The following is a 26959-nucleotide window of genomic DNA, read 5'->3' as shown; positions in this document are numbered from 1 at the left end:
CGGTCTGGCTATCGCGCTCACGGGAGAGCTGGGAGGGGCCCTTAAGGTTTCCCCGATGTGTGGAGAAGGAAGCTAGGGAATTACACACCTGTAGCTGCAGGTTTCAATGAAGTTATCTCCTCTGCCGCAGTCTGGTGACATCAGTTCTCTGCCATGGTGGTATCTCTTGCAAATGGCGACAGTTCGTTTCCCTTTGCCAGATGACCAATGCAACGGGTGGGTCCTTACTGTCTCTCCCAAGCTCTGTTTCAAACCTGTGGCCAGTACCTATGAAGGCTCGGTTGGCATTTACCTCCGTAGGATCAGAAGGGCTGACCAGTTGTTTCAGCCAGATGGATTAGTGCTGAGTCACAGCTGTTCGTCTGCGGGAAGCAGGGGAACGGGAGCTTGAATTCAGCCGATCCGGGCTCAGTGTGTGTTCTGAGAGGCCCAGACTGTTCGCCCCAGATCCACGTCAGCTCAGCATTGCCTAGTGATCCTGAGCAAACAGATTTAGGTTGTTTACGACTCCCTATGCCCACACAGCTGAAGAGGTCAGAGACTTGATCTCTCCGCGCCCGCCGCCATGTTGTGTAGCTGGGTCTCCTATTTTTCCAGATGAATTTCATGATTGCTTTTTCTATTTCTTTGAGGAATGTCATTGGGATTTTGATTAGGATTGCATTGAATTTATATAGTGCTTTTGATTGTATAGTCATTTTGACAATTTTAATTCTGCCTATCTGAGAACAAGGTAGATCTTTCAATCTTCTAAGGTCTTCTTTAATTTCAAGAAAGACATTCTTGAGTTGTGGAAGATTTACATTTCTAAGGGTCAGAAAATGGATTTATAACTAAAAGTTTTCCAAAGTCAATACTACAAGAAAAGGAGGTCAGGAGCTTCCAGTCAGGAAGAAGCTTGTCTAAAGTTTAGCCAAGCCAAGGAGAGGAGCAAGGCCACCATAGTCAGTCCCTATTTTCCTTGGCCTTCAGGAAAGTTAAACATAGTCTTTTTGTAGAATCTTACTTTCTAACTCTAGGACCAATTGATTCCAACCCCTACCTACCTCTCACAAGTTGGGTCACAGTTCCAGGCACTGGAAGCAAGGATGTCTTCTCTAATTAGCAGAGTGGTCTATTTTGCTGCTTAGTATAACTCTCAGCTAGTTCTATTTCATATTTGGAACGCAGAAACCTTATTTCTAGGTGGTCTTTGAGCCAGTCTGCTTAAAAACCTCAGATAGTTCTTTTTGCCATGTTCTTCATCTAATCAAACCAACAGAATCTGAATGAAGAAAACAGTGGGGGAAAAAGAGTGGAAGATATAAAAAGAAAAAATAATATTGGCTAATTTCTCTAGCATATTTTCTGCCACACATTCTAAAGAATAAATTGATTCATTCAACAAACACAAAAGCATTAAGATGCTAAAATCTGTGCATTCACATGCTAATTCAGGAATCTTAGGAAAATGCATCTCATTAGCTTACAGGCATTGGAGTCTGATTTAATTATCCATTCAGTGTAGTTTATTGAGCATTCAAAAAACTTGTCTGAATTACAGCCCTAAATCCAAGTATTAAATATTTTTTTCTCAGTAGCATGACATATTGGAAACTGTACTAATCATTTTGAAAATGTGCTTTTAACTCATTCTTATTAGTTTCTGATTGTATGTTATCATTCAATATATAAGAATTTTCACACTTCAAGGTTTTGGGGATTTTTTTTTGGTACTAGAGATTGAACTCAGGGGCAGTGAGCCACATCCCCAGCCCTATTTTGTATTTTATTTAGATACAGGATCTCACTGAGTTGCTTAGTGTCTTAGTTTTTTTCTGAGGCTGGCTTTGAACTCATGATCCTCCTGTCTCAGCTTCCTGATTACAAGCATGTGCTACCACACCAGGCCCATTTTAAGTTTTTGTTTTTGTTTTTCCCTTGACCTTTCAAATAATCACATTTACTGAAAAGGAATAGGGCAGTGTATAAGATGCGACACAAAATGCATCATTTGTGTAATCCTGCAAAATCAGTATTTTACATGTAATCTCTCACCTGCAAATAAGGCCTATGTGAAATTCTCAGAGACTTTTTTGTTGTTGTTGTTGAATATGGCTCTGGTGTTCATATCAGAAATGAGCATTATAAATCCATAGAATAATTCCTAAAGAGATTGAGAGACAAAATATCAAAAAAAAATTTTTTAGAAAACCTTGCCATTTTAAATAACATTGCAGACACCAACAAACATAAAGGAGGTTGAACTACTCAGTTCATGATGTTGTCATGACAACAGATCTTTAAAACTGAAAGTGAGAATAAAGATGAACAAAAATTTAGGTTGTAGACCTAATAAAAGGATCAAATTCTTATCATTTTTAAACAAAAGATGTCTATTGGACAGGTTTCTGCAGGAGATTTCATGGACAAGAAAGGTCCCTCCCTATTGGATTTTACTTGTCTCTTTGCCTTCTCAGGGTTTCCTGATGTTGCCACCCCACCCAGCCTCTTGGGTTTCTCTGCTTCCCCTGATTGCTGGCTGAAAAGTGGCAAAAAAATTCCATTCCTTGCAGCAGCACAACAGAAACAGCTTGGAATGCTCTGAGACAGTTTTAATAAGAAAAGAGAGGAAAACAAAAAACAATGTGAATATTTTTTAGCTGCCTGAACCATTTTTTAGTGATACCAGGTGTTTTTCTTCTGGCACAAGTAGTTTCTGGAACAGTGACTAAAAAGATCACCCCCCCCCCCCTTAGTTTTTCCAAGGCCTTCTTATTTCCAGGCAAAATGGGATGGTTTGCTACCCTACTGCCTATCAGGGAGGATATCCTAAGAGCCCTCTTTTTGAGTCCTTAAATTTTTCCTGTCAACTCTCCCCGTATCCTTCTAGGCCAAAAGTGATGAAGTTGAATGAGTCAGTTTCAAACTAAAAATGAAAAGAGTCTCACTAATTCAAATCTATTAATGTGACAATCAACAGCCAGAGAGCCATTGAGCCCAAGGTTTGTTAAGAAGTGTTTCACCATAGTCCTCAATTAGTACTCTTTGAAAGAGATGTCACCAATACCCAAAAGTAGGCAACTGTCCCCATGACCATGGGCTCCTCAAAAAGTTTATCACAAGTATCACAGGTGTTAATATCAAAAATAGGCTGGATCTTTGGATAATAGAACAGCAGCTGTTCAACTGAGTACTATGTAAATAGTCAAAATAAAGAGGCTTTGCATACTTCTTGATCCAGAAGAAATCATCCAGCATAGACCAAACCCACAAGTATGAATTACAGAGAGGTGGAGAACTGACTTGGCTAAAATTAGAACTGCCATTAACTCAAATATGAGTAACTTATATTTAGATATATAATTTTATAAAAACTTATATAAAAAATTTTTATTTTGTTAAAAAATGTGCATCTATGAAGAAAAGAATGAAAATATAGAGTAGAATAAAGAGGACAATAAAAATAAATAATCTTATTCACAGAGTATATAGTAACATTTTATCATCTCTCCCTGATTTCTCTTTGTATACATCAACGCGTATATGTATATGTATCATAGATATAAATATATATAATTTTCTATTCTCCCCCCACACACCCTTTTTCTTATTTGGACACATTTCTATGGACTAAATGTTTGTTCCCCCACCTCCCTGCAGATTCATATGCTGGGCTCTAATCCCCAATGTGCTGATATTTGGAGAAGGGACCTCTGGGGGCAAGGGTGTACCTAGGTTTAGATGAGGTTATAAGGGTAGAGATTAGCAAAAAGAAGGAATGACAGGGCTGACCCTCTGTCGTCGGGAAGGAAGATAGCCATTTACAAACCAAGAAGACAGCCCTCACCAAGAGCTAAACCAGCACCTTGATTTAGGTTTTCCAGCCTCCCAAACTGTGAAATAAATTTCTGTTGTTTAAGCTAATAGACTATGTGAAGAAAATGGAGACTTACAAAATCCTCAGGGGGAAAAGGGATCTCAAGAATCTGACCTGTCACAATTTCCTTTATCTGCCATAATCCCTCTGCCCTCTGAAAGTAAGCCCATCTGAAGTAATTGACCAACTCCTTCCATGACCTGGCTTTGCCAAACCCTATGAAACTCAGACCTTTGTTGTAGCCATTGACCATTTTCTCCTTGAAAATATTTCCCTCCATTGCTTAGTAAAGCATCACTGATCCATTGGGTTCTGTCTCCCTTTGTTTTTTCTTTTTCTTTCTTTCTTTCTTTTTTTTTTTTTTTTTTTTTTTTTTGTACTCTCTTTCATTTGCTGCTAAAACTCAGGACAGGGTTTGGGGCTCTCCATTTTTCCCCATCCTAAAAAACCTCTGCCATCTGTTCTCATCTCATCTCTCTTCCATTTCTTTCCTTCTTTCCTCCTGATAGAAGGAGGCCCTTCACACTCTCCAAGTTCAGTATAGCTCAATGGCGGCTGATATGCAACCAGAAATGGACCCCAATCCTGGGCCAGAATTTTGCTGCCTTACTGCCACGTGGATGAAGCAAAGACCTGTATTGAGTCCTTTATTGGTGTTGGAGGTATCCTCCTTCTAACCCTATCCTTTCCAATTCCTTCCTTCCCTTATGTATTCAGACCTCTGGACCAGAGGCCACTTTATGGCATTTTGTTCCTGCAAGCAACACCAGCCTTCTCATTCTTCAGGGAGAGATAAGATCCCTTTCAGTCTCTCACAGAGGCCCCTGCCCAAGACCCTCATCTTTTGGCTCATCCAGACCCCGGAGGTCCTCTACCATTGAGATTGTAGAAGAGGGTACCCTCTCATTCTCTTGTGGAACTCTGTCCTATGACAAGAGACATCAAGGGACACTTTGATCTTGACTGTCAAACCTCTCCAACATGGGGGCTAACCAGGCCATCCCGCAGGATTCACCCTTACGTTGTCTCATTAAAAATTTCAAAATCCTCCACCTCAAATCTGACTTCAAAAGCAAATGCATTAGACTCAGTACCCAATTAGAATTCAGGACCCTTGACCCCAAATCCTCTAAGACAGTTTCCTCCAACGAAATGGCAAATGGCCTGCGGTTCCTTGCCTCCAAGCTTTCTTTTACCTTTACTCAAGGCCTTCATTATCCCAACCTTGCTCTGCTCTACAATTAATTCTCATTGACTCCCACTCCATAAGTCCCCTAGATGAGATCCTGACCCCAGCCCTCTTCTTCATTAAGTGCCCCTAAAATCGCAGATGAACTCCCACCAAAAGTAAGTAAAGCTGGAGACAATAAAGGAAGGTTTCATAGACAAGTGTGCCTGATAAGTATCAAAAGAGACTTTCAAGAGTCAACAAGCTTTTCTGAGTCAATTTGAGACCTACAAATATTCCTAACCTCCTACATGGGCAGGCCTGATCTGTGTTTCTATGTTTGCTAGTATGATAATCTAGCCTCAATATTTATCCCTTGTAGTGATCTAAAAGATGTAATGTGGCACATAAAAGTCCTAACTAAACTGTACTAAGAAAAACCTAGTTGACACCCATAAAGGGATCTCTACTAAACACAGAGGTAATGCCAAAAGAAAGATATTTTGCAAAATCAAATGGCATTAGACATCTTAACTTCAGCTCATGAGGACATTTGTGGCATTACAAAAGCTAAATGTTGTATATAACATTCTATTAACTGTGTTGACCCCCACATGCTTTCGTTTCCAAGAAGCAATTTACCTGCAGCCCTGCCTGGCCTCTGTGGACAGGATACGTCACATTCCTTAGCAAACTACCTGTTTACTGCAGGAGAAATGCAGGCCTAAAATAATATTGATAAGAGAAACCCAAGTTTCCCTGAGGGAGAAAACTTTTGTGACCAGATCCTTAAACTCTGGGAGTTAAGGATAGTTCCTTAGAGCCATAAAACCTGTGAGAATATATGGTTAGGAATCCAATTAAACCAGTCAGCAGGGGTCAAGGTGACCTAGAATTGTCATGACAGTGGGAACTTGAAAGTCTGATGTCACCCTACTGTCATTCAAAAGTCAGGAGGTAGGTTGGATTCCCCCTTCACCCATGTGTTGGGAATGTCAGTCCTGATTTGCTTCAGTTTCTTTTCTGTGGGAGAACAGAGGAAGGCTTGAGATAATTGAAGGCAGCTGGTCAGGGTCACTCCCCAGTGCTGGATGAAGGTTTTTGTTGTTGTTGTTGTTGTTCCAGTCTGACCCTGATAGCCCTCAGGGATACCAAATATTGACCACTATCTGTTTCTATTTTTGAGTGACTTGGCTCAATGGTGGAGGGCACCCGCACCCAATGAATCTTGGATCCTAAGGAAAATCTCAGTCTGATCTGATGTCTTTGTGAAAGAGCATGAGCCAAACAATCTCTCCCTCTTCAGAAATGCTTCTACCCCAATTCTGTTCACACTGTCTGCCTCTTAAAGAGGCACCCAATATGAGAAATTCTCAAGTTACAGCTTCCCTAGCTTTAAAATTAGACTACCTTCTCTAGACTCTCATAAGACACATTTTCTTCTGCACTCCCCAACAAGATGTGAAGGGAAGTTCTGAGAGAAAGATTTGAGAGGTTTTCTCATATCTAAGACAGAGACACAAAAAGGGGTTGTCTATCTTCCTCCAGACATCATTAACTTTATGTGCAGCATTTTACTTCCTGCCAGTTCTGAAAATTACAGAACAGATGAACAAAATAGTTTTTTAGTGATGTTGGTGAATCACAGAAGCCCACCTCACTTCCTCTTCTGTACTTCCTATTATATGAAATAGATTTGCTCTTTAAAACTGCTGGTGTCAGTGTTTTGGGTACTTGCAGCTAAAATTATTCTGATACAAAATACTTCATAATTTTGCTGTTATAATAACCTTTGTACATAAATCTGTATCCATAGCTCTGATTATTTCCTAGAATTTCTAAAGGGAAAATCCTTGATTAAAGGGTATGAACTTGATTAACATTCTGCAAAAGGTTGTATCAATTTATATCACCATCAATCGTATATGAGTGCCTATTATGGTATATCTTTGCCATTATAGAATATTATCTTTTAAATCTTTTTTGTTGTTGTTGATACATGGAGAAATAATGGTACCATGCTGTGATATCAATCAATAGGCATCTTTATTAAAGGGGTTGAACAGATTTTTATATATAGTATTTATTTCTCATTTGTATTAGTCATCTATACATTGTCTATTCATGTCCTTGGCTGCATTTCCTTATGTAGAATTTGAGGCTAAATAGTCATTTTTAAAAGTTAACTATTATGTACCTTTTATTTAAATATCTTTCTGATTTGTATTAAAAGGCAGAAATTCATGTTGACTATTTAGATCATAAAATAAAATAGATCATAAAAGATAAAATAAACTCTGAAACTTACTATAGACACAAAAAGCTTCTCTTTTCAAAGGATATTCCTATCTATCAAGTTTAGAAAATTTATGAAAGAGTTTAATAGTTCACATGAAATCTTATAACTTTTTGATTTTAATAATCAGTATTCTTAGGCTATTTAACTGTTCATTTTAAAGCTCCATTTATGCCCTGTTCAGCAATATTTAGGTTTCTCTCTACTGCTTTAATAACCCACTATAACTTCCCTCATGCACCCTCTTGCTAAAAATTGTTTTATGTCAGGGCTTAGCAAATTTATGATCAGCTGGAGAGAAATGTAGGTGTATAAAATTAAAAATGAACTCCAATAATAATACATACTCAAAATATAGGAGGCAATGCTTGCCCATTTTTACTGTGAAAGTGCTAGTTTTCAATGTGTCTGAAACCTTGGAAAATAGCACAATTCAATCTTCAATATTAATGTGTTCAATTATACTTTTTTATATAGGTTGGCATTTGTGAGGGGTCTCTTGAGAGAAAAGGGGAGATATAATGAACAAGGCTCACTCTCTCACTTCCAAGCTCCTTCCATGACTTTGACTGGATTGAAAAGAATATAAGAAAGTGTAATGATCCATCTGCTTTGTCCCAGAAGTTATCCTATCAGAAAAAGTCTGTATAACCTTTCAGTCTAGTCTTGTAGTAGGAAGAATGACAATCTCCTTTGTGATCCTTAGGTGCCTCCCAGCCAGGAACACAGAAGCCAGAAATTCTGATGGATGTTGCTCAAGTATGATGGACCTTATACTAAAGGTCAGTTACTGACCAGGCAGAAGGGCCACAGTCACTGAGGCCTGGGGGCAGGACAGTAGTGGCCCAGGAGTTACTAACAAGGGGTAGATACAATCAGAGAGAAAAGCAGATCCTGGAAACTGGAGCACAGAGTAGTGCAGAGAGCTTCTGGTGAGAGAACAATGAGTCTCCCCCAGGTTTGACTGGCGGCAAAGGAGTGGAAGTGGAGGAATCAGCAGTGTGGAAGTCCAACAATCTGCTCTGGGCAACCCAAATTCTAAGTTAGTTGAAGTTAAAAAAAAATCCCTGTAAGCTAGTCCTAGCAAAAGAGAAGGGTAGAAAGGGTTATCATAGAACACAAGTTCAGGAGTTCAGAAGACCTGGAGGTAGAAATAGAAAAAAAAAAAACAAAAAACAAAAAACAAAACCAAAAAACCCCCAAAACTTTAGAAATGCAGGCTATGTTCTGTCATCTCTTCTTTTCATTACAGGTATGCTCTGTTCTTCCATGTGCTTGTTGTATAGGTAACCTTAGGTAACATGGCAGCTCCTAAATCCTAAGTTTATTTGTTAGAGTTAGTCACATAGACTCTGAATCTCTCTTTATAGCCCTTGCTCTCATATAACCTCCATCCTCTATGTCTGTATTTATCTATCTATCTATCTTCCCCTCCCTCTCTCTCTCTCTCTCTCTCTCTCTCTCTCTCTCTTTATACTACTGAGGGTGGAACCCAGGACCTCACATATACTAGGCAAGCGTTCTACCACTGAGTGACACCACTAGCCCTATTGATCTATCTATCTATCTATCTATCTATCCATCCATCCATCTACCCACCTACCTATCTACCTACCTACCTATCTACCTACCTACCTATCTACCTACCTACCTATCAAGTTCCAGTTTTTATTTTGTGATTAGCCTGGCTCTAGTATTCAGCTCTATTCATGACAGGTAGGGTCACAGTGAATACACAGGATTATTGGAATCCAACCCTGGTGTGTTAGAGTTCTCTAGAGAAACAGAACCAATAGGCTAGAGATGTGTGTGTGTGTGTGTGTGTGTGTGTGTGTGTATAAAATTAGGTTTATTGCAAAGAATTGGCTCACATTATTATAGAGGCTAAGTTATATGATTTGGAATTGAAAGCTAGAAGACCCAGGATAGATGGGGGTGTTCCTCAAAGCCTGAGAGGTATCGAACAACAAATAAAAATTCCAGGCCAAATCTGAAGGACTGAGAACCAAGAGTACTGAGGGCAGAAGCAGATCAATGTCCCAGGACAAACAGCCAGAAAGACATTTCAGTTTTTTTCCACCCTTTTATCCTATTGTAGTCATCAGTGAATCAGATAATTCCCACGCTGGCAAGGGCTATCAGCTTTACTTAGTCTAGCAATTCAAATGTTAATCTCTTCCAGAAACATCCTCACAGACACTCAGAAATGTCTAGCCATATATCTGGGCATCCTGTGGCCCAGTCAAGTTGACACATAAACTTAACCATCATATTTGGGGATTAAAGTGATATGAGGGGTGGGCAAAATGAGTAGTTAAGGGGAAGATTGTGGGCCATCTTCTAAGATAAATTCTAAATCTTATTAGGTTAGAGAGGGAGAAAGAGACTATCTATATACAACCACCTGTTCCATACTGAGATTGGTCTTTGATATACACAGCTGGTTATTATGGAATTAAGGACAATAGAAGCCTATGCTGATAGGATTCCTCTCTTAAGAAATACTTCTGAGGAAGTGACAATATAGGTTTTTATGAATTGTTCTGTTAAATAAATATATATGTTAATATATATTTGTTTTTATACTTAAAATCGAAAACTAAAAGGTTTTAACCATAATGGAGTAATAGGAACTGGATTTGCCCTTCTACCTTAAACAATTAGAAAACCAGACAAAATATGCAAAGCTGGGTTGGGGTTGTGGCTCAGTGGTAGAGTGCTTGCCTAGCATGTGTGAGACACTGGTTTCGATTCTCAGCACCACATATACATATATGAATAAAATAAAAATCCATCAACATCTAAAAACATTTTTTTAAATATGCAAAGAAATGGTTTTCAAACATTGAATAGCAGGTAGTGTAGAAATGTAATCTATGAGAGAAAAATTCTACAGTTAACCCCGGTTGATTGCCTGAGAAGGCTATAACACAGGTAGGGGAACCCAAACAGGTCCTGGTAGTCTCACTGATTTTCAAGTACAGGGAGGTCAATGGGCTAGAATTTGTGAAGCAAAGGAATCAAGAAAAGGGAACTGAAAAAGAAAGTCAGCTCCAGATATCTGCAGAGGGCTTTTCCTCAAATCTATAGCTAAATACTTATTTGAGTATGCATTTTTGTAAGAACACTACCCAAGGTCAAGGAATAAACCAATAGAAATTCATATACATCTAAGATTAAATCCAAATGAAAAGATTTCAAACATGAGGCATTGGATAGCCCCTTTTGAGAACTATTGTTTTAGCAGCAAGACCACATTAGCTCTAAAATATAAAGTCTTTTCTGGCCAAACCAGACAAGTCATAAAAGCATGCTTCAAAATGACCAAAACTAACTCCAGGTGACTTAACTATGTCCCCAAAGTTCAATAAGAGTTAATGGAAAACAATAAGATGCAACACTTGATGACATGAAATTTAAAATGTCTGGCATCCAACCAAAAATTACCAGACATGCAACAAGCAGAACAATATGATCCTTAGCTAAAATAAAATCAATCATATATATGTTACAATCAGCAAACAAAAATATTAAAACAGCTTTTATAAATGTATTCCACATGTTTAAGAAGGTAAAAAGAAACATTACCATGATGTGAAGAGTAAATGAAACTTCTAGAGATGGAAATACAATATCTGAAGTGAAAAATATACTTAATAGAATTAACAGCAAATTAGATCATTGGACTTAAACACATGGCAATAAAAACTGTCTATTCAGAGGAAAAAAAGACTGAAGAAAAAAATGAATATAACATTGAAATATGGCACCATATCGGGCAGTCTAATAAACATTTATTAGAGTCACAGAAGGAAGGGTGTGGCAAAAAGAAAAATAAAATTAAAGAAATATTTTTCCAAGTTTAATGACAACTATAAAGCCACAGACACAAAAAGCTCAACAAACTTCAAGTGAAGAAATGTGAAACAAAAGAAGACCCAAAAACACCTTAGTGGGCAAAATAATGGTCTCCAAAGATGTCCATGTTTTAACCTCTGGAACTTGTGAGTATTACTTATATTACTTTGAAGGTACGATTAAATGAAAGATCTTGCAATAGGAAGATTATTCTGAATTGTCTGGGCAGGCCCAATGTAATTACAAGGATCCTTACAAAAAAAAGGCAAGAGTCAGAGAAGGAGATGTGACAATGGAAACAGAGGTCAGAGTCATGCAAGCAACATGCCATCCAACAAGGGACACAGTTGGCCTGGAGGAGCTGAAAATGTCAAGGTGTGGCTTCTCCTCAGTGCCTCCAGAAGGCAGGCAGCCATGCCCACATCTGGATTTAGCTCTGTAGGACACATATTTGGACTTCTCAGTTCTGGAACTATAAGACAATAAATTTGTGTTGTGGTAAGCCACTAAGTTTGTGGTAATTTGTTTCCACAGCAATAGGAAATTAATACAAATATCAAAGGACATCATAGTAAAACTGATGAAATAAAGAGGCAAAGAGAAAAATCTTAAAAGCAGTCAGAGGAAAGGACAGACCACATTACATATTGAGGAACAAAACTTAAGATCATCTGGAGCATACAAAATATACATTGTGTGCATTCTGACCACTATCAATGTTGGAGTTCACTCCCTAAGCCCTCAATATATCCTTTGGCTCCCATTTTTGCACACCTTGGAATGTCATCCTTTCATGAGTAATAATAATAGCTCCTCTGTTAGAATCTAGGCTTTTAAAATATATTGTTACCCTCACACTTCCCTATCCCCAACAATTAACCAGTGCAGTTTTCAACCCAAAGATACATGATTAATAAATGAAAGAGGCAGGACCCGAATCCAGTTTCTCTGGCAAGGATACACTCATTTCACTATGCGCACTTTCCTCCCTAGGTGGAAAGCTAAATATCCTTCAAAGCCTTGCTTTCCACTTCATCTTGTCAGTGAAATGTCTTCCTTGAGAGTCTTACATGCAATAATCCCTTCCTCCTTAAAACTCTTATAGCTACTGGAGTCTGTGGTAGCTTATCTTTAAGTATGCCTCTCACCCTCCATGAGTTGTAGTCCTGATATTCAACTCCTTGTGCTGCCCTCATCCAGGCTGACCCTGTAGCTCACTTTTTTTTACTAGTGGAATGTAGTGGAAGTGAAACTGAATAACTTTCAACCCTCAGTTTAAAAAAAAAAAATAACAGAACACAACAACAAAAACAAAACTAGAAGCTTCTTGCCAAACACATCCCAGAGACTCAGGAGGCTGAGGCAGAAGGACTCACAAATTCAAGGTCAGCTTCAGCAACTTAATGAGGCCCTAAACAACTTAGTAAGACCCTGTTTTAAAAATTAAAAAAAAAAAAACTGGAGATGTGGCTCAGTAGTTAAGCACCCCCGAGTTCGATCCAGAGGAGGAGGAGGAGGAGGAGGAGGAGGGGGAGGGGGAGGGGAGGGGGAGGGGGAAAGAAAGAAAGAAGGAAGGAAGGAAGGAAGGAAGGAAGAAAGAAAACTTGAAGCTTCTTCCTGGATATCTGAAAGCAATTACTCTTGGAGCCCTTGATCTGGGGAAATCCAGCCACTATGTAAAAATCCTAACTATCCTGATATGACTATACTGTTAGTCACTTAAAGGGGACATGTGAAAAAAAGAGTGGAATTCACCAGCTCCTGGCAGCTCCAGCCATCCCAATCCCAAGGGAAGCAGAAGTAAATTATGCCAGATAGAAACTCAGATCTAAACAGAGAAATGAAGAACACTGGAAATGGTAATAGGTGCATAAATAGCAAATGATATTTTTTTCATTTAAAAGCTTTTTAAGAAGAGATCATTATCTTAAAAATAATAACAAAGTATTATGAAGTTTATTACATAGGTAGAAGTTATAACAAAATGGTACAACAGCATAAAGTAGAAGAGGAGGGAAAAGGGAATGTACCATAGCATAGATTTTAAAATGCACTTTGAAGTGGTATAGTATTATTTAAAGATAAACTATGATAAAGAAGTATATTGTAAACCCTAGAGCAGGAATTGGAAGACTACCGCCCATGAGCCAAATGCGGTCTGTTGATTTGTAAATAAAAGTCTTATTGGCATACAGCCAAGCCCATTTGTTTTCATAATTCTATGTCCTACTAACATATTTATTATATGGCCTTTACAGAAAAAATTGCCACACCTGCTTAAGAACAGCTGCTAAAAAAACAAGAAAACAAAGTATCACTAGTAAGTCAATAGTGGAGATAAAGTGGAAATTGAAATCTAAACATAACAAACAAATCTCAATTAACCCAAAGGAAGGATGGAAAGAGAGGAGCAAAAGTAACACTTAAGTTCCTTGTTGCATCCTATATAATTGAACACCCCACCCCTACCTGCTCTTGTTCAACCTTGACTTCCTTCTCCTCCTCTGATTACTTGTTCTCAGTTTTCTTCCTTGGATTCCCTTCCTCCGCACCACTTTTAAGCGCCAGTAGACTCCTGTCTATGTCACTGGCTTATCAGCCAGTCACCACATGTATCTTCCTCCCTGAACTGATAGCTTTGTCATACAATTGCATCTTTGCCTGTGATAGGCCCTCTGCGTGAACCTCCTCACTCTTCCATCCCCAATCCCTACCGTTTCCATTGCCCCTTGTAGCCTGGCTAACTTTTAGCCAGAGTTAAGTTCTAGCTGAGCTTTAGGCTTCAACTTAGACATGACCTCATCCACTGTAAGCCTTCCCACCCATGCCCAAGCTTCTCTCTGCTATTAAAGCACTTACTACAATGACTTATAATTATTTGTTAACTTATTTTTCTTCTCCATGAAACTCTGAAGATCCTTGAGGTTAGGAATAATGCTCCCCACCCTCTATTTAAAAAAAAAATCCCCAATATAGTAGCTATACAGAATGAATGTTGAACAAATATTCAGGGTTATTTGTTTGTTTAGTACTAGGGATTGAACCCAGGGGTGCTTTCCCACTGAACTACCCCCCTCTCCCACCGCCCCCACTAGCCCAGCCCTTTTTAATTTTTTATTTTGAGACAGGGTCTCATTAAGTTGCTGAGGTTAGTCTTGAACCTCCTGCCTCTGGGGTAGCTGGAGTTACAGGTCTGTACCACATGCCTGGGAAATATTTGTTAAATAAATAATTGAAAGGGTAAATGAATAACTACTTGTAAAATGATGATAATAGAAAACAATGAGAGCTAATATTTCTTGAAGGATACTCTGGTGGTAAGCACTTTCCAATGCACATCACTTGCATTAAATTATTTCATCTTTATAGTGCTCTATTAGTCAGGTATCATTATTATCTGATTAATTGAAATTATAAACTTCCCAAGAGAGTAAAAACTAACTGGGATTCAAGCCTAGGCATTCTGATCTCAGAGTTGAAGATTTTGACTGTTAGCATGGAAACCTTAGAAACTTTGTTTTCCAGATGAGGAAACTGAGGTCCACAGAACTGATACATTTTGATCTTGAAAAAGGATAACCAGACAGGACATTTTAGAAATTATTTTACATATTTAATTTGTAAACTAAGCACCTTCAACTATAAAAGTTTTCATGGGTTATAAGGCAGCAGCAGATAGAGAAAACTTCTTCCAACAACTACTGGCTTCATTAAAAAGAGTAAACATACAGACCTTAGTGAACGTACTGAAGTCCTCAGGAAAGAGAATGACTCTGCCGAAGAGGGAATAAGAGAATGACTGAGTTAAAAATATAGACGTATGTGTTATACTAAAAATGGAAAATGAGAAAAGATAATAGAGGGCAGAAATACAATAACTTTTTATCTATAAATAAGCACTCATAACTGACATTATATGAAAATTATTTGTGCTTGTGTTTATGAAATGCAATACAGTGAAAATATAATATGCTTAAGGTCTATATACTGGGCTTATTTCTCCATCAATATACACATGATGTGATAAGAAATGCTGCTCTGCCTGGCATAATGGCACATGCTTGTAATTCCTGAAATGGGAGGCTGAGACAGGAGGATGGAAACTTCATGTCCGGCCTCAGCAACATAATGAGATCCTGTCTCCAAGTAAAAAAGAAAAAGGACCAGGGTATAGCTCAATAGTAAAATGCTTCTGGATTCAATCCTCAGTACTCAGGGGAAAAAAGAACAAAAACAAAAACAAAAGAAAACGCATTCCTTCATTCCTACCCATCCCATAGCAGTTGTGTCTTGTTTTTCTAGCTGTAAGAATAAATAAGATAGACACTGTTTTTACAACCCCCTAAGTAGGATTTACATTTTTTATACCAAGCTGGGGAATCATTATGTCTTATTCTTTCTAGTGAAGATTTTTTTTTAATCTCAAATATTTAGCTTTCTTTGCAAGTATATATTAATGTAAAAATAATCCTATAGGGGGATGCAGATGCAGCTCAGTGGTAGAGTCTGTGCTTACCCTGCATGAAAATGTGTGCTCAATCCCCAGTACAAAAAAAAAAAAAAATCCTATATAATAATTCTAATAATGAGGCTGATGATATTAATTGCAAAGGATGGGCAAGATATATTCTGCATTTCCAATGTCCTCATGTAAACTGATTATTGAAATAATCATGCAGCTAAAACCTGAGAAACACATGCAGACAAAGAGGGCAAGCAGAGAATTTCTTGATAATAACTTCATATTCACAAGGTACAAAGTCTGGCAGTTTTAGATAAAGTTTTTTGCTTAATGAACATGCATTAAGAAAAAAAAAATCTGCAATTTCCCGAAGGATCAGCCCCCCCAGGTGGGTTCATATACTGAATGTTAAACAAGAACTGTGACTTTCTTTGCCTTTGATTATGATGGAAAAAGGATAAGGTCTTTTATTATTCATTCTTAATTTATTATTCAGTCTAATTATCCTTAGAGGTACTTTTCTAAGAAGATTTAAGGAAAATACTACAGTGACAACTATCTGTTATATACAAGTTATATTGTAAATCACATTTTGATCTTTTGCCCTTTTTCCCATATTTTTTATCGGTGCATTATAGTTGTACATAATGGTTCTTTTGCCCGTTTTTATTGGAAGGTTAAATTTTTTCTTTAGAATAAATATATATACTTCCTGTCTTCGAGTGTAGTTTCCAACTTTTCAAACTTGGGCTTTTAAGTCCTTTAAGATCCATATCTGGATTGAATACCAATCTTTCCCTTAAGGAGATAAATTGTGGGTGCTTTCTTTTTATGAGGCAATAACTGCAGCCTCTACTAAATAAACTTAGTGGCTGAGGTATTTGTAGGAAATAAACTCAAGGCTGAAGGGTTTTTTAGTCCAGGATAGGATTTTAATTGAGTGTCTCCAGGAGCACACCCTCAGGTTAAAGCTGTCTGAACTGGCATCTCTCCACCTTTCCGTTTTCCCTGAAGATCCTCTTCACTGACTCTCTCCATATTTCTGGAAGATGGTCCTAAGAGTTCTGTAATAAGTTTCTCATTTGCTCCACAACAAATGCTTTACTTTTCAACTGATAATCCTTAATCCTCTGTAGAATTTACTGCTTAAGTCATCACATAACATTCCAAAATTAAAAGAAAGGGGGCTGGACCTCCTCTTCCTGTGTACAATAAGCATGTGGAAAATATTTATTAGTAACCAGGACTTGGAACCAATTAAAACTTATAGATGCATGATAAGAAAGCAAGTGTACAGTTTTAAAAAGCCAGAAGCTCTGTCATTTGGGGAAATATGGTCTGGCTACTTTTCTACCTTACTTTATTTCAGTTCTGAAATTCAGGTAATTACTTATATAAATAAAATGGAATCTCTATAAATAAAATGGAGACTCTGTTTATTTACTGCTACATCATGAAAAAATCTGAACAGATTTTTACCAAATTTGTAAAGTATGTTTGGGATGGTCAGATGTGCTTTAAAAAAAAAAATTAGGTCACAAGGGTACACATGAGATTCACTTTAAGAAGTCATTGGGAAACACTTCAAGAGAACAGGAAAATCTCCTCCAGAGGAACTGCAGGCTTTCAGATTTGCAGGGATGATCCAATCATAGGTATACAAACAGTTCCTGTTTTTCCAGAATCAAGAACAGCAGTGATTATTTATTTGACATGGGTTAGTGATTCTCCAGGGAAACCTACTGCAAATATTGTTTAATATGTGAATATATAATCAATTTTAGTATGTTATTAGAAATGGACATCATTTCAGTTTCTTTTCATTATTATTATTATAAGCATTCCTTAAATTGTAAATTTAAATAGTAAAAGCTAATTTATTTTATGATACAATTTCACTGAAGCAGAAATCTATTCATCTATGAAATAAACTGTTCTACCACAACAAAGAAAGTTTCTGGCTATTAATTGTTTTAAATGAATTCACATCCTGTGTCAGACTCTGTCAATTTCCCACCCATATCTCATGGACCCAACCTGAAAGCCATCTGTAACTTCAGTGAACATTGTCCATACACAACAAAGAAAACCCTCCAAAAGTACTGGTGTCTGTCTCAGCCCAGATGTGCTGCACATCAAAAGTGCCAGCCAATCAGAGATGAGAATTGGTAGTTAAGTATGCCCGTTCCCTTACTCCTCGGTGGGTCAGTTCTGAGGCATGTTCTTCATGGTTTCTTGGAGAATTCCTAGAGGACTGAGCCCACACAGTGAAGAATTCACTAATATCCCCTTTATCAGTTGTTCTTCTTTGCCTACTTCCCCACACCCTCACTGTGCTTCCTGGATTTACCTCCGGATAATCTTTAAATATATCCAAAACTTTGTTTCAAGTTTGTCTGAGGGAAATCCAAACTAAGATAAGTTTAAAGCATTAGTAATTTCTTATCTTCTGAGTGCTTCCCCCCAATCCTTTTTCTATATCAAATTTGGCGGTTGAAATAGTGAGCTTTTATATCAAGAAAGCCTGAATTTAAATTATGGCTTCCATTCTAATTAGCTAGGTGACTTGGGCAAATGACTTAAATTCTCTTGAGTTTCAGTCTCCTGTGCCTGTAAAGTGGAGCTAATTAACATCACCTAATTAAAGTTATTGTGTCTTATGTCTATTAAATTAGATAATACCATTAGCCCTATACCTAATGCATATAGTAACTACTTAATAAATGTTAGCTGTGGTTACTTAGTTTAATAACTTCCTATTTTGTTTTTATACTGGGGATTGAAACCAGAGGTGCTTTAGACTGAGCTTCATCCCTCTTAATTTTTATTTTTGAGACAGTGTCTCCTGGAGAGTTTCACTAAATTTCTGAGGCTGGCTCTGAACTTGCAATCTTCCTGCCTTGACCTCTGAAGTCACTGGGATTAGAGGAGTGTGCCACCATATCAAGTAAGCTTCCTATTTTGTTCTACAAGATGTTTAAGTCTAAATTCTTCTCAAATAATTAGTTTTTAGATGGATTCACAGGAACCACAAGTGGCTACTGAGAATGATATGGCAAAGAAGACCTGGAAGAACCTTCCACGGCAGCAATATACCTCCTACATCCCTGTCACTTACTATCTCAGTATTGAGAAAGAAAACAGAAATTCTTGACCTCTTCCCCCATCCCTAGGAATGGTATTAGCCATACCATTTCCATGATACCTTCCCCAGTCACTCTAAATGGGCTTTCCTTTCTCTCAGTGATAGTAGATAGAATTTACTAACTGTACCATATGCAAGACCTTTGTGATGGTTAATTTTATGTGTCGACTTGGCTAGGCTATAGTAGCCAGATATGTGAGCGAATGTTCTAGATGTGTCTGTGCAGGGATATTTTAGATATTGGCATTTAAATCAGCAGACTTTGGGCAAAGCAAATTATGCTTCATAAGGTAAATGGGCTTCATCCAATGAGTTGAAGGTCTTAATTGAAAGAAGTCTGACCTCCTCCTGAATGTGAAGGAATTCTGCCAACAGACTGCCTGTGGACTCCAACCAAAACCCTAGGTCTCCAGCCTACCTGCCTACGGTGCCTGTTGTGCAGACTTTGCACTTAACAATGTTAAAATCTTTCTCAATCCCTCTCATATTCTCTCTCTCTCTCTCTCTCTCTCTCTCTCTCTCTCTCTCTCTCACACACACACACACACACACACAGACATACACATTCTATTCTGTTTCTTTGAAAAACCTCAACTAATAAAATCTTCATAAGTTTTTTGGGGGGAGGGGAGAGGATACCAGGAATTGAACTTAAGGGCACTTGGCCACTGAGCCACATCCCCAGCCCTATTTTGTATTTTATTTAGAGACAGGATCTCACTTAGTTTCTTAGGGCCTCACTAAGTTGCTGAGGCTGGCTTTGAACTTGCAATCCTCCTGCCTTAGCCTCCCGAGCCACTGTATTATAGGCCGGTGTCACTGCTCCTAGCCATAAATTTTTATACACACTCAAAATATACTGTTTTAGGAAATGGTGCAATAGAAAAAATCTTTGGATGGCATTTAAGAACTGTGGAACCAACCTAGATGCCCATCAGTTGATGAATGGATAAGGAAAATGTGGTATATATACACAATGGAATACTATTCAGCATTAAAACAAAATAAAATCATGGCATTTGCAGGTAAATGGATGGAGTTGGAGAATATGATGCTAAGTGAAGTTAACCAATCCCCCAAAAAACCAAATGCCAAATGTATTCTGTAATATAAGGATGCTGATTCATAATGGGGTTTGGGGGTGGGGAGCATGGGAGGATTAGAGGAACTCTAAATAGAGCAAAGGGAAAGGAGGGGAGGGGAGAGGGCATGGGGGTAGAAAAGACAGTGGAAGGAGGTGGACATCATTACCCTAAGTACATATATGAAGACACATACACACAGACACACACCAAAGAATTTATTAACTAATATTTGATATTATTTATTTTTAAATTAATTTTAATATAATAAAAAGCAAGTATTTAAGACAATGATATTACACAGCAACATGAAAATTATTTTTTCTTCAGAACTTTGGAATTAAACATTTGGGGATCAGTAAAGCTGATTACATCAAAAATTCATTGCTTATGACAAAAGCATGCAACCCATGGGTATTTAACAAACAAAAAAATTAATTAAAACATCGGAACCTTGGAGGTGTAGGATGATCAAGGACACTAACAGAATTTTTATGCAGGAGGGGCTCTTTCTTATGCTCTGTCCTCATCACTGCAGCTTGTCAGTGAGTGACTAAGGCCTAATGATCTCATAGCTAGTGAGGGGCATGCTTTAATACAGCTCAGACTTTAGAGCTTAATACCTGGACAGACCACTTTGCCATGAGGCAGGTGATCTCAAGGTCCTGCCAAGGCAGTGCAGGAGCACTGTGGAGACCCACTGCGGTTCTCTAAGCCACAGCCAGATGCCACCAAGCTCAATACCCTCAGGCATCTACCCCAAAGTCCCCAAACCTCCTGGTCCTCTGGATTCTTGGTGTTCATCAGCCACTTAGGCTAATTTAGGCTAAAAACACACAAAACAAATTTATTGTTAGATTATTGGGTAGCCCACAGAGCTGGGGGGACAGCTCAAAAAACAGACAAGAACCAACAGGGCCACACTGCAGTGTAAATCCCACCACACGCCCTCTGCTTGTGAAGCCGCTGCCACTGGACACTCACTTCCACCCAGTAGGATCCTGTTCCTAGACACTGGCTACCATAAGGTCATCTCCCGAACCTCACATCACACAGGAACATCCTATTGGCCAAGACTGGGTCACATCTACCCTAGCTGCACCCCACCCCTGCATGCCCGAACTGCTAGGTAGGGAATAGAAGGAATAATTAGTTACCAGTCTTCAGGTTCAATCTTGAGAGGCATGGCTGCCTTCTTGTAAAAATATCATTTTTATGGGAACTTTAACTAGTATATTTTGACAAAATTATTGTTTTTGGTAGAAATTAGAACTAGGATTAAAAGTATATATGATTTTCGTGGAGTTGATTGAACCTGTATATCATGATAGTTTGCTAAAGTTATCCTAGTTGTTCTAAAATCTCAATATGTTCAGTGTCAGATCTCTATGGATTTTTTTCTTGTCATACGACCCACAATTGAAGGTTAATAATGCTACAGCTGTGGATTGTGAGTATGATTAGGAACAAATTATATTTAAAAAGTAAAGTTTTAACATTTTACAAGGACATTGCAAAGATACTGTGCCGTCTTGTACTCTAATTTTTATTTAAATGTTTGATGTGCATTTATTTATTCTCTCAAAGTGACTGTAAATCCTTTAGGGCATACAGATGACTGCAACTTGTATTATTTTCTTATTCCCCACAGACCTATAGTGCTCTGTGAATAGCAACTAGTTAATGAACAAATGGCTAGCTGGCTGACTAAAATAAATAAATAAATAAATATATATATATATATATATATATATATATATATATATATATATATGCACTATGCATTACTTTTCCTGTAGAAGGTTTATTCTACAGTCACTTTCATGCTCGTTATCACAATAAGAACACATTGGCATGAGGGGTGTGTGTGGTTTTAGGACTCGTTTCCTGAGGTTGGGGTTCCATCTTGTTCAACTACACCAAATATAACATTCTCTTATTTCAGACGGATTTGTATTTCATGAATTCCTGCTTAGTAATGAACGATAAAATAAATTCACACTCTAGGAGGGTGACAAAAGCAGCCTCTGAAGATAGATGATTGAGATTTAAGTCTAAGATCCTGCAAAAATAAACCCTGTGACCTTGGACATGTTGCTTCCCTCTCTGAGGATTAGTTCTCCCATTTGACCTGGGGTTATGGTATCTATTCCTCAAAGAGTCATCCTGAAAACTAAATGACTGCACCCAACAAAGTCATGTCTCTGGCAAACACTCCAAGAATGCTAATCATTGTCAGTCCTGCTTCTGGGTGGTGCGGGTGGATGGTAGGAATGCTGCACTGCTGAGCTCATAGGCTCTGTCCCTGGTGACCCAGTTAACTTTGCTCTGAACCATTGGCCACACCTTTTTGTCCTGCAATGTAAACAAAGCAACCACAGTGGGATGGAGATTTGGTGAGAAACATAGAACTATAAACCTGGCTTTAGGTCAGATTTTAAGATAGAGGAATAAAGGTATTTTTATATATCCCAGAGATAGAAAAGCAAATAGGGGTATGGGACATTCTTCTGTACGATGAAAATGTTACATTATTAAACATTTAAACATTTTTAAAATGTATCCTTGGTAACATAATTGAATTAATCATGCTATTTTTTGTTTCAGCCAATGTGGGATGGGTTTTCATTTTGTCACTTAAGAGGTCTACCATCAATTCATAACATTACCAGATTTACTTCTTAGAACTTACCGTTTTCTCACAGATGCTCAGACATATTTAGACTGACCCACTATCAGTAGTAAAAAAATTCTATCATAGGCCTACATATCATACACTCTCCCCCCCACAACTGAGGATCAGTTAAGTAATTTATGATGCATTAATGCTGTGTAACATTGCCTTGTTCACAGTGAATTGCCAGCATTCATTTCCACACCATTTTAAGTTAGTGTCACAAGAAGAAGCTCTCTTGCAGCTAGGGTTCTGGACTTACATCCACCAATGAGAAACATGTGTGATTTGAAAATTGGAAATAAATGGAGGCCTCCTTCTTCATAATGAGCTGCCAGCTCATTAGTGTTTGCAGCCTGGCTCAGCATTCCTAGATCTAATTATCAGCTTCCTCATAACCTAGAAGCAGTTGCCCAGATGCAACTACCCTAGCTTCAGGAAAACTGGGGTAGTTGTAGGGCTCAAGCTGTGGAAGCAGCAACAGTTTGCTGACTCCAGATCATAGTGGTGCGCCCTTGAAATCAATATCCAGGAGCAGATTTCTATCTTCCTGTCCAGCAATTTTGTGAGTACCTAATTTCCTGCTTAAATCCCTTTCTATCTGAAGTACCTAAGTGGTTTCTGTTACTTGCACCAGCTCCTGATAGACACTAATGCTATGTGGATGTCAAGAAGAATTAAAATTTATATGGGCTAGGGAACAATATTCAAGTTGATAGCATAAGAGTAAAAAATGAAAATAGAGAATGAATTGTATTTCTATGTTTTAAAAATAAAGTGTGTATAATTATACATACATATATATGTTTATTTATACAGAGAAAAATTCAAGAAGATTAAATAAGAAAATGAAATTAGTAATTGCTTCTGGGAAAACAAAAATGTGGTCTGAGAGATTGATTTACATTTCATTTATATATTCCTTAAACTGTTGGTTGATTATTTTTGCCAGGCTCATGAAATATATTTTTTTTCAATTAAATGTGTTTTGTTTTTGTTTTTTAAACCGGGAATTAAATACAGGGGCACTTTACCACTGAACCACATTCCCAGCACCTTTTACTTTTTATTTGGAGGCAGGGTCTCACTAAGTTCCTCAGGCCCTCACTAAGTTGCTGAGGTAGGCCTTGAACTTGTGATTCTCCTGTCTCAGGCTCCTAAGCCACTGGGATTAAAGGTATGTACTACTGCACCTGGCAAAAAAAAATTAATTATGAAAAAGTGACAGGCCACAGGTGGCACATGACTGTAATGCCAGCAGCTCAGGAGGCTGAGGCAGGAGGATTGTGAGTTCAAATCTAGCCTCAGCTACTTAGTGAGGCACTTAGAAACTCAGCAAGACCCTGTCTCTAGATAAAATATAAAAAAGGGCAGGGATGTGGCTCAGTGGTAGAGCACCCCTGGGTCCCATCCTAGTACCAAAAAAAAAAAAAAAAGTGGCAGGTTTCTATAATGACATGAAAACATAAGAAAAATTCCATTAAACCTTCAACTTAACATAATATCATTTATCTTTTTATATATTACCTTTACATTTTTGTTGATTTTTTTTCACAGTGAAATATATACACTTTATGACCTTTTATTTTAGATTATACATAAGTAACATTTAGAAAGTGCTTATTATTTGCCAGGAATAGTGATTAGAAATTCATTTAAGTTATATTTCATTGAAACTAGGTTGTTATTGATTTTTAAGATTTAACAATAACATATATATCACTAAGAAAGAACTTTAAAAAAAACACTAAGTGCAACATCACACAAACAACACATTGAACCACATGTTTCTGAAAGTCAAATGACTTCTATCTAAAGTTAGTGGGTGGGCTGGTGATATAACTCAGTGGCTCTCAGCCCAGTATGCACAGTGCCCTGGATTCAACCCCCAGCACCAATAAAGTCAATAAGAAATTTTGTATACATTGGTGTCTGACACCTTAATGATGGTTCTACATAAAACATGAATTGGTCATACCAGTCTCTCATTACTTTGATGTTTCACTATTCCAAGGAATTTCACAGTTTCTCTTGGCATTGGCTGGTGTATGATAGGTTCATATCTCAGCCACAAAATGTAACACAGCTTCCTCTTTGAGGCTGCTTTGCATGAATATGTGGAATAGAAGTCTATTTTTTTAAAGAACAGATGTTTGCTTTATCACATATAAAATTTAAGCACCCCCTACCCTACTTCTGTGTCTTTGTCCTTTCATAACTTATGTATCCATGAGGAATCATAATGGAATTTTAAGGCATTTTAAAAGGGCAATTCTATTAAAATTGTGTAGTGCCAAAATGTACACAATTTAGTCAATGTGAAAACCACACAAACAGCAATGGTCAAGTTCATGCATATGTGGCAGCAGTTCTGCATTAGTATGGCACCAACAGTCACTTGTACAGCCCAATTTCAGAAATGGTAAAAGGTGAAAAAATAACTCTCCATAGAATATTAAGAATTATGATATTATTCATTTGATTTGTAAATAATCTTTTTTTGAAAATTTTTTATTTTTATTTTGTTTTAATTAGTTATACATGACAGTAGAATGCTTTTAAGCACTTTGATGTATCATGCATAGATGGGATATAATTTCTAATTTTTTGTGTGTACATGTTGCAGGATCATACTGGTCATGTAGTCACATACATACATCCAGTAATAATGTCTGTTTCATTCTACTATCTTTCCTATTCCTGATTCACAAATAATCTTTAAGTCCATTTTATTATTCTTTAGATGATAAACCTGTGAAACAAAGAGATTATCAAGATACACAGTCACTAGAAGCAGGTTTTTTAAATGTAGTCAACCTGGTTTTAGTGACCACAATCTTACCCCTTAAACTCTGTTGTTGTCTGCTTACTCTAAGACTTTCCTTTATTACTGGAGAATATTCATATGGCAGCTTAATTCCATCAAAAGAACAAACAAGTATCTATTTAAACATTATCAAATATTAGTTTAGATCGTTTCCAAATTTTCTATCATAAATTACACAGCAATTAGCATCATCAATACATATGATTTTCCACAATCAAAAAGGAATATATACTTTTAACACAAAAATAATACTTGCTGGGCACAGTGGCACATGCCTGTAATCCCAGTAACTCAGGAGGCTGAGGCAGGAGAATGGCGAGTTCAAGGCCAGCCTCAGCAACTTTATGAGGCCCTAAGCAATTTAGTGAGAACCTGTCTCAAAATAAAAAAAAAAAAAAAAAATTTAAAAAGGCTGGGATTGTGGATCAGTGATTAGGGACCCTCAGTACCAATAATAATAATCATACTCATTCTAGAACATTTGGAAGATATAAAAATTATAAGCATGAACATAACAAGGCTGCTATGATCTCATCACCTACTAGCATTAGCAACATGTTGGTGAGTTTCTCTTAAGTTTTTTCATACATCTTTTCACATAGTTTAGATTATAATGGAAATACCTTTCAAGATTTTGTTTATTCACTTAACATATTGACTTGCTAGAACAAATCACCATGAACTTTGTAGCTTAAAACAACAGAAGTTTATTTTATCAATGTTCTGGAGGCTACAAGCTTGAACTCAAGGTGTGGGAGGGCCACTTTGCTGTCTCTGCAGATAGGTGCATAAGAGATCTCTTCTTTGGCTCTTCCAGTTTCTAATGATTTGTCAATGGCCTTAGCTTGCAGCCACATCACTGTAATCTCTGCCTCCCTCTTCACATTTGCTTTGCTGTGCACCTGTATATTCTCTGTCTCTCTCCCTTCATATGTGAGTGTGTTTATGGTGCTAGGGTCTGAACTCAGGGCCTGCTGCATGACAGGCAAGACTTCTAATACTAAACCACATCTTCAGTCCCTCTTCTGTCTCTTATAAGAAAACCTGTCATTGGATTTAGGGCCCAAGCTGGTAGGCCAAGGTGATGCCATCTCAAGAGTTTTAATTTAATTGTATCTGAAAAGACCTTTTGTCTAAATAAGCTCACCTTCACAGATTCTGGGAATCAGGACATAGATATACCTTTTCTGGAGCCACCATTCAACTTACTACAAGTATCATAAATATTTTCTCATATTATTAAAAACTATTCCAGAAATTTTTAATAGCTGCATAATATTCTAGCATGTTTCCCAACATTCTAGCATATTTACCCAACATTCTAGCATATTTATTCAAGTACTATGATTTTAGATAATGAAAACTTTTCTGCTAGCAACAATGTCTTAATTCACAATATTTAATTTAGTAGGTCAGATTCCCATAATAGAATATACTGATTCAGTACAGTTGAATAATTTGGAGCTCTTCATTTTTTTCTTTCTTTTCTTTCTTTCTTTCTTTCTTTTTTTTTTCTTTCTTTTTTTTTTTTTTTGGTACCACAGATGCTTAAGCACTGAGCCACATCCCCAGCCCCTTTTTCAGTTTT

At 37.5% G+C, this 26959-nt stretch overlaps 1 long non-coding RNA gene across 1 annotated transcript; it reads right to left on the bottom strand.

The window, feature by feature from the left end:
- Positions 1-583: 583 nt before the first annotated feature.
- On the bottom strand, positions 584-14949 carry LOC308653551. Its single transcript, XR_014023069.1, has 3 exons — positions 14915-14949; positions 2038-2146; positions 584-1264 (listed from the first exon to the last, which is right to left on the bottom strand). It is a non-coding gene; the product is annotated as an uncharacterized lncRNA (long non-coding RNA).
- Positions 14950-26959: the final 12010 nt, after the last annotated feature.

Source organism: Spermophilus citellus (genome assembly GCF_964194105.1).
Source record: "Spermophilus citellus genome assembly, chromosome: 1".
NCBI lineage: Eukaryota > Metazoa > Chordata > Mammalia > Rodentia > Sciuridae > Spermophilus > Spermophilus citellus.
The sequence above is the reverse complement of the archived record's forward strand: the minus strand, read 5'-3'. Positions and strand labels throughout refer to the sequence as shown.